Raw genomic sequence first — 10,000 nt, 5'->3', positions numbered from 1 at the left:
TACTTTTCTTTTTTGATTCAATCAATTTGTTAGTCTTGGACAATAGACTGAGAATTAAATGAATTGAATGAATGAAAATGAACGGGACTGCAAATACTTCCTTCCACCCTTTTTTCTCATCTTAATCCCTTCCTCTCAGTTTGGCGAATAAAATAACAATTAAAAGAGTGCAGAAATAAAGTTTGGCGAATAAAACAATGGAAATAAAGTTTGGTAAATAAAACAACGGAAATAAAGTTTGGTGAATAAAACAACAGAGATAAAGTTCAGTGAATCAAACAACAATTGATAGAGTTTGGTGAATAAAACTACAGAAATAGAGTTTGTGAATAAAACAACAATCGAAAGAGTGTAGAAATAGAGTTTGGTGAACTCTTTAATTAGGTGTAAAACTATTTCTACTGAACTACTCCAAGTCTTCAAGGATCCTGCAGGTTATTTTCTTGTTTTACTTTTTAAATCTATTTAAAAACAGTCTATTTGTCTATCTGTGTTTGTTGACCTCTGACTGGACAATGCCTCAAACCCTTATTTGTCTGTCAAGGGTTTTTGTAATCACCAACTATTGATTCTTAGTTAACGCAATTTGTTTAAATCTGTGTTACTAATCCATACACACACACACACACACACACACACACACACACACACACACAATCATGTGCCCACTCTCCCCTTTTCTGTCTGTCATGAACACACATATAAAGTACACACATACACACACACACACACACACACACACACACACACACACAGTTACACAAACACACACACACATACACACACACACACACACACACACACACACACACACACACACACACACACACACGCACACACATAGTTACTCAAACACAAACACACACACACATTCAGGGCAGCACACACAAAGCCCTTAGGCTATTGGCTGGTCCCACTTGTTTGTGAGGTAATGGCAGTTCTATGACTGTTACATAAAACTCAAACTCCTCAAGGCAGAAATCCAGGAAAGCGACAAACTACACAAAGCCACAGAGGCAGGGGAAAATGGGCGAGGGAGATCAGAAGACAGAGAGAGAAAGAGAGAGAGAGAGAGAGAGAGAAAAAGAGAGATACAGAGATATATACGGAGAGAGAGAGACTGAGAGAGAGACGGAGGGAAAGAGAGGGAGAGAGAGAGAGACGGAGGGAGAGAAAGGGAGAGAGAGAGAGACAGAGGGGAGAGACAGGGGGAGTTGGAGAGAGAGACAGTGGAAGGGTGAGAGGGAGAGAGAGAGAGGGGGAGAAAAGTAAATACAGAGAGGAAGACGGAGAGACAATTAATGAGTGATTGGCAGAATTCTTCTCACGTATCACAACCGCACACACACACACACACACACATATAGACTCAGAAACACAGACACAGACACAGACACAGACACATGACAGACACAGACACAGACACATGACAGACACACACACACACACACACACACATATACACTCAAAGACACAGGCACATGACAGATGATAGACACACACACACACACAGAGAGACATATAAACTAAGAGAAACAGACACAAGACAGACACACACACACACACACACACACACACACACACACACACACACACACACACTCACACACATACCTCCAACTCAGCAACTAAATGAGAGAAACGTCTTGCTGCTAAGTACAAAAACAGATCCAAGAGGAAGAGCTCAGATTCCAACATCAATCCATAGCATCTTAGAACGAATAAAGCCTATACCCACACCTCTCTTACACACACACACGCACACACACACGAACACCACACAGAGTTCAGACACATTCTCAACATCTGATAGAGGACGGGCCTTTGTCTCTTCTCGAATCATGCGCACATGTGCGCAGAAACACACACACACACACACATGTGCAGACACACACACACACATACCTATATCTGCTGTCTGCACACCAATAAGTAAACACATATGTGCTTGGTCAGACCCTCCTAAACTCCTGTCTGACACCCCAATAACTCCCCCTCCATCAGACTGTGTGTGTGTGTGTGTGTGTGTGTGTGTGTGCAGGATGTGGGGGATCATTTTACCCCTCAGTGACACAATCCTGCAGTATGAGTTCACCAACCAATTTTCCCTGCACCTACACACACACAGGCACACAGATGTAGAGATTCAGGCACACATTTATTCATTCACTGAGACACACTTAGAGAAATATAAGCAGACATCTGTAATTGTGTCACAAGCACGGCGATAGGTGGGAAAGTTGCTTGTGTGTGTGTGCTTGTAAGTAGTCAGGTTATAATTATGGTTTCAGGGTTTGGTGCACAACAAGATTGTGGGTGTTGGTGGTAAAACCTTGTGTGTAATGTGAGCATAACTGATGCCAGTTTGCAATGATTTGCAATGAATACCAACCTTCCAAAGGCGCTTAAGACAAGAGACCATCCCCTTACGACAATTTATTGTTTCACCCTGTTTTACGTTCATCTGGATCCTCACACTGTCCCATTGTTTTCTAAGCGTTGGCTGTCCAAACTAATAAACGACTTTTTTAAAATGGTAGAGGGGGAGAGGGGCGGCCTGGCTGCACGTCTGGCTCATTCAGCATCGACAGGGGAAAACCGGGACCCCCCCCCTCCACACACCCGCCACGAAACATTTTTTAACCACATAATTGCTGTGCCCCCAGGGTCCAATGACCATATTAACCAGAGCGGTTTCCAGTCGGCAGGAGGTATACTATGCGATGTGAGGTGTCGGACCCAGTTTGATCATGGGTCAGCCTGGAGGAGACCCTGAGAAACGGTACGCCACTAAATGACCAACTGCAGTCAGCATCCTGCTAAACGGCCCAGTACTCTTGTCTGTAGCACAGAACGCGGAGTCTAAACCAACTATGTTACAGTGATTTAGTGACTGAAATCACGTTGAGGGTAACATCAAGTTGCCTAATTATTAGTCGCACAACCGATAACAAGCAAAAGGATCAAGCTCAAGCACTCAACACACTGTTAAAAACACTGACCCTTAACAAGCAGAAATCTAGTTTATTTTCGCAACTTACTGATATTGTTAGATGAAAGTTTCACATATCATAAGTTCACTTAATAAAGTCTCTATCTTATTTTCAAACTAACAAAGCCCCAGAATTACACACAGAAGCCCGAATAATTCTCTATAATCTCCCGCTTGGGTGTCGTTATTTAGAGAGCGCTTCGTATCTGCAGCAAACCGCTACGGGGAGAGTATTCTAAAAAGACATGGTTAACTGCGTCATTGAGTCGGTAATTCACAGACTAAGTTTCGTGAAGTTCGGCGATGCTGTTTATCCGGAGGAAAAGCCACTGACCTTTGTTTGCCGTCCCTTTCAGATCGCTCCGCTATGATGGACAGTCTCTCCTCACTCCGAGAGATTTTGCATGACAAAGGGATAGACACGATTCCCAACGCTACATCCCTCTCCCTCTCCAGACGGTACTCCTCCCCCCGTACCCCAAAGTCCGGGCTTTCTGCGCTGGAGTGGAACTGTATCGGTTGGGTGGTCGGAGCTGGGGGACGCGCCAACTTTACAAAAAAAGTAAGGGGGCGGCTGCTGTAACCCCCTCCCCTTTTATCGACCCAACGAGCCGCTCCAAGAATCAATACTGCCACTAGGCTATCTACTATCGCTCAAACATGTGGGAGACTTCAAACTTCAAAAACGCAACCCACAGCAAACCTGCCGCAAGCCAAACTGCCAAAAGTCCCGACTGTTGTTCTACTTGTGAAGAAAAGCTAATTTACAGCAGAATTTGAAACTTTCCAGGGTAAGAGCGAATAAACTTCGTTCACTGCATGCCTTTTCAATCTGGTTCCAATCAACATTGCCTGGTCTATGTCGGGAACATTTCAGGAGGCATGCACAGAGTTTAGTGTAATTTTAAGAGTGATGCAATGCCCACCCGCCCCTAAGGCTACATCATGAACAAACAAGTCAGGATTGCCCACAGATGATAATCAGTGAAGCCTCTGATTCATATGAAAGGTCTATGGGGAACGCTGATCCATACAGCCTGATGATGGGGCTGGTTTGGTGACTTAACTGAGACGGATGATTTGTCAGAATGGCCTTTGGATACTGTCAAACTAAAAAACACAAACGCACAGATGACTCAAACCAAAGTAGAATACACCTAAGATAAATGTGTTTGTATGTGTGTGTGTGTGTGTGTGTGTGTGTGTGTACCTGTATGTAAAAAAATCATTCAGCACGTCTCTGTGACTTTGGGCCCTATCTTGCCGATCAGAAACGCAAGTAGGACGGCGCCAAGCGCAAGTAGCTGTGGGGGCGGCTCTATGGCGCAGTTGCTATTTTAACGGCGGAAAAAACACACTTGCGTCCAGCGCAAGTGTCAAAAGGGTTGGTCCAAAGGAGGTTACTCAGCCATAGGTGTGGTTTGGGCGTAATATGCAATAAACCAATCCGAGCGTCATTTCACATTCCCTTTAAGAGCGAGAAGCGCATAGTCCATAGCGGCTTGTTATTTTGATGGCGGAATTACCTGGTGGAAGACCGGAGAAGTTCACAGCCGAGGAGACCGACGTGAGATTTACACACATTTTTTGGCCATATATAATTACAAGGAAAATAAAGTATTTACCATTTGAGGAAATCATTGTGATATCCATATCCAAGATATTTTAAAAATAAGCATACATGTAGCCTACACATTGACCCAAATGATTCAGGTTAATTGAAGCTGCGTGACATTTGATTTATTGTATGGCTTTGTAAAAAGCCGGGAGATAGATATATATGGGGATGCGAGAAACCCTCCAAAAGTAAGCAAAGTCAAGCAAGCATGTCAAGATATTGCCGTGATTGTTTCTGCAACGGGGCACCCGAAAACGTTGCCGAAAACGCTATAATGACGTCCGGAGACGTGGGACATCCAAGCTGGAAGGTAACACACGTTCTCGTGCCTTCACGGGAGGTGGATCTGCCTCGACCCAGGATCTGACGGCAGCAGAGGACATCGCCACGTCTACCCTCACGCCTGAGAGCGTGCAGGGATTTGGGGGCATGGAAATCGGCACCCAAGCCAGTGCACCAGCTGACCAAACCCAAGGTACATAAATAAAGTCCACATACACAGAGATGAGTTTACAAGATTTATAATAATACTGGCATTAAATAAATGCAACAAAGCCATACAATAAATCAAATGTCACGCAGCTTCAATTAACCTGAATCATTTGGGTCAATTGTGTACGCTAGATGTATGCCTAGTTTTTAAATGTCTTGGATACGGATATCACAATGATTTCCTCATGTGGTAAATACTTTATTTTCCTTGTAATTATATATGGCTTACCAAACAATTGGTGTAAATCTCTCGTGAAGACGACAGAAGTAAAGTGTAGCCTACAGGTCCTATACTGTGCGGGCAAGCACATGCGCCCTTAAAATAGCGTTCTGAATACGCGTTACAGACTTTAGACATTGCGCCTCACATTAGACCAGCTTTTTTTTGGTCAATGGCGCACGGCGCACGGCGTTGTTTTGAAACTGCAAAATACCACTTGCGCCAGAGAAACGCCTTCTCTGTTCCGCCCCCGCCCATGTCGACGCAAGTTCATTTCGAAGCGCGCCTCTGGAGGGAAAATCGCGCTGTGCGCCGGGTGCAAGATAGGAATGATACATGCGTCGGTGACAATGTCAATTGCGCTGGGTGCAAGATAGGGCCCATTGAGTTTGCAGAGACATGGACGCAGAATAATGTACTGAGAGATTGAGAGAGAAAATGAAAGGGGGAACAGACATATGAAAGAAGGGGAAACAGTGAAAGAGAAAGAGAGCCCCTCCTCTGTTCCGCATCCCTCTCCCAGATCCAGTTGCATCATGGGGAGGGGGAAGTGTGTGTGTGTGGGGCACTAGAGATGTTGATTACTTCCAGACCTCCACTTCTCTCTCCTCTGCTTGCCTCTCTCTTTCTCTCACTCCTCCTCCCCTCTCTCCTGTTCACTCTTCTTTTGCTGCACGACTTTATCACTCACATTATGTGGCACTCTCTCTCCCTCTCTCTTTCTCTCCCCTCTCTCTCTCTCATGTTCTATTTCTCTCTCTCTTGTTCTTTCTCTCTCTCTCCCCCTCACTTTCTCTCCCTCTCTTTCTCTTGTTCTGCCCTTTCTTTAACTAGACTACTACCTTCATTTCATTCATTCTCTTTCCATCATCTCAGTCCAACACCTTCCTATTTCTTTACTCTCTATCTCCACTTCTTATTTCCCCTCTACTTCTCCATCTCCCTCTGTCTTCGGTTTTTCTCTACATCCCTCTCCCCCTGTCCTCCACACACACACACACTCTCTCACACACACACACACAAACACACACACACACACACACACACACACACACACAAACACACACACACACACACACGCACACACACACACACACCATACAGAGCGTATCACACCTCACCACACACATGTATAAATACATGTCATGCACAGTTAAACACAAAAAGACACATACACACAATAGGGCACACACATACACACACACACACACACACAAACGTACAAACACATGAATGGACACACACACAGAAACACACAATACCCCCCCCCCCCCACGCAGACACACACTCAGAAACACATGATCAGACCCCCCCCCCCCCCCCCACACACACACACACACACACACAAACATACAATGGGACACACACCCACACACAGAAACACATGATGGCGCCCCCCCCCCCCCCCACACACACACTCACACATACACACACAGCAGCGTGGTGTGTGTGTTAGGCTGTGATGACAGGCAGCTAAGATGTGGAGCAGAGGCTGGCTGGTGTGAGTGAACGGCTCAGGAATGTTATTATGACACATAAGGAAAGGGAGGGTCAATCTCACGCAGCTCTGGTAATATCACTAACCCTCCCTTGCTGTTTGCCAGACAACAGTAACTATGCCTGGGTGTGTGTGTGTGTGTGTTTCTCTGTGTGTTTTTCTGAGAAAGTGAACATGAAAGTAGGTGTGTGAGTGAGGGAGTGTTGCTATGTGTGTATGTCTGAAATACGTGTGTGGGTGGCGTGTGCGTGTGTGCGTGTGTTTTTGTGTGTGTGTGGGTCTGAATGGTTCTGTGTGAATGTGAGAGAGAAAGTGTCTGTCAATTAAAGGGTCTCAATGCGCAAATGTGTGTGTGTGTGTGTGTGTGTGGGAGTGTACAGCTGAATAAACTTGAGGCCAATGCTTGTCTAGTAATGTGTATGGATGTACTCAATGAGTGTGTGAATGTTTGAGTGTGTGTGGGAAAGGGACAGACAGACAGACAGACAGACAGACACAGACAGACAGACAGACAGACAGACAGACAGACAGACAGACAGACAGGCACAGACAGACAGACAGACAGACAGACAGACAGACAGACAGACAGACAAACAGACAGACAGGCACAGACAGACACAGGGTAAACGAAACGTTGAGAATCAGGGAGAACGAAAGAGAGGTATAAATAAAGAGGGAAAGAAGGACAAAAAAGAAAGAAAGAGAGATATGAAGGAAGGAAAAAAGAGCACGACAGGCTGAGAGCCAGACAGAGAGTCAGAGTCCTGTTGAGGCCATGTACGCTGCTCCCTTTGAAACCTGTAAATATTTACCTGAGTTTTATGGGGCTTACACACACACACTCCACAAGACCAGTCAGAGTGTACACACACACACACACACACACACACACACACACACACACACGCACACACACACACTCCACAAGACACGGTAGAACACACACACACACACACACACACACACACACACTCACACTCACAGACACACACAGGCACTCCACAAGACCCGTTAGAGCACACACACACACACACACACACACACACACACACACACACACACACACACACACACACACACACACACACACACACACACACGCACGCCAACCACACACACACACACACACACTCCACAAGACCCGTTACAGCACACACACACACACTCCACAAGACCCGTTAGAGCACACACACACACACAGAGCCACTCCACTGTGTTCTCGGAGTGCCTGTGTGAGTGTGCGTGTGTGTGTGTGAGTGCGTGTGTGTCTGTGTTTGAGAGTCTGTGTGTGTGTGTATGTGTCTGTGTGTATGTGTGTGGACTGTGAGTCTATGTATGCATATGCATAACTGTGTGTACATGTGTGTATGCCAGTTTGTACTGTGGGTGTGCAAGTAAACATGTGTGTATTTGCTTGTGTGCTGGTGTGTGTACTGCACATCTCTGAAGTATAAAAATGTCCTGATAGGAGAGCAGGATTATGTGTTTGTCTTACTCCAAATACACAAAGAGAGAGAGAGAGAGAGAGATAGAGAGATGGAGAAAAGAGAGTGAGACAGACAGAGACAGAAAGCGAGAGTTTGAATTTTAACATACTTTTATTGGGACATTGTTCTCAGAACATATTAAAAACCTTGCGTTTAAATAAACTGATTTTTATTATGTATAAAATGAGAAAGAATGCTGAAGCATACAAGTATGCAATACTTAACCATTAATTAAACAACAAAACCAAAAGACATGAACTACTCAGCCCCTTAGAGATGTTCCAAAAACTACAGTAGTACATTAAGTAGCCAGTCCAGACCTTAGTGCTCTTAAGAATTTTAAAACAGAGATTTCTTGTTCCAGTTTTCTGCTAACAATTAAGTTTTGGTAATATGCTGTGTTGAAGTGGAGTATCTTTTAAACTAAACTGTCACTGTCCCTGTTTATGAAACTGCCCATATTAAGTACAATATCTGCCATTTACCCATTGAAAAAAAACAGATGACAGTGTAGGTTAACAGCCAGAACGTTCATGCAAACTCCTTATAAAACACCAAGCATGTACACTCATTACTGTAAGTAACTGGCTAACTAATTGTTAGAATTAACTACCCATTTATCTGCCAGGACCAATTCAAATTGTCATACCTACTTCATTCAGCGTAACACCACTGTTCTGTTTTTCTTCTTCCCCTCCAATCGACAGCGCTGTCTAAAGTAGTATGACAGGTAGCTGCGTTTCACAGTGTTGCCACACTGTAGGCTAATTACAAATCGCCTGGCAAGCTAATGGTATGGCAACTCTGTAGGAGGTTCCTGGAGATGTCATTGTAGTCTACTGCACGAAATCATAGACTTCAAGAAGGTCACATGTATATGTTCAGACACCCCTGCACACACATGTGTATGTTCAGACACCCCTGCACACACATGTACAGACACCCCTGCACACACATGTATATTTTCAGACACCCCTGCACACACATGTGTATGTTTAGACACCCCTGCACATACATGTACAGACACCCCTGCACACACATGTTCAGACACCCCTGCACACACATGTACATGTTCAGACACCCCTACATACACATGTACATGTTCAGAGACAAGGCCCAACAGGCAGACAGCGAACACTACACTGAAGGAAAGGAAAGGGAGAGGGCAAAAAAGAGAGAAAGAGAGAGGGTGAAAGAGAGACAGACAGACAGACAGACAGACAAACTAACAGAAAACTTGAGCCTGAAGAAAGACTGAGAGGGAGGGAGTAGACTTAGGGGGAGAGAAAAACAGGGAAGGAGAGAGGGAGGAAGTCATTTATCCACTTTGCTTGTTTTTGTTGTCCCTTCTGAGCCACCCTGACCAGGTTAATGCTACACACACACACACACACACACACACACACACAGCACTTCAAACATGATTACTTATTAAAGCTACATATATAAACACTTCATAAAAGCATGTTCTCTGTGATTGGAACAGAACAAGGGGGGAAGAGGAAGATAGAAAGGAAGAATAAAAAAAAAAAAATGAGGAAGAAAGAAAAAATTAGTCAGAGAGAGAAGAAATAAACAGAAATATGAGAGAAAGGCAGTAAAAGGTGAGAGGATGACCGTGATTTCTCAAAAGGTTGATTTGAAGGGTAAACATGATTGTCATTAGCCATATCACTAAGAGTATACTATTGCA

General features: G+C 44.5%; 1 protein-coding gene across 1 annotated transcript in view; it reads right to left on the bottom strand.

Annotated features, from left to right (window-relative positions):
• phldb2a (pleckstrin homology-like domain, family B, member 2a) overlaps positions 1-10,000 on the bottom strand; it is a 43,693-nt gene that overhangs the window by 23,631 nt on the left and 10,062 nt on the right. The window lies entirely within an intron of this gene.

Source organism: Sprattus sprattus (genome assembly GCF_963457725.1).
Source record: "Sprattus sprattus genome assembly, chromosome: 1".
NCBI classification, from domain to species: Eukaryota; Metazoa; Chordata; class Actinopteri; order Clupeiformes; family Clupeidae; genus Sprattus; species Sprattus sprattus.
Note: the sequence above shows the minus strand (reverse complement) of the source record. Positions and strands in the feature narration are given on the sequence as shown.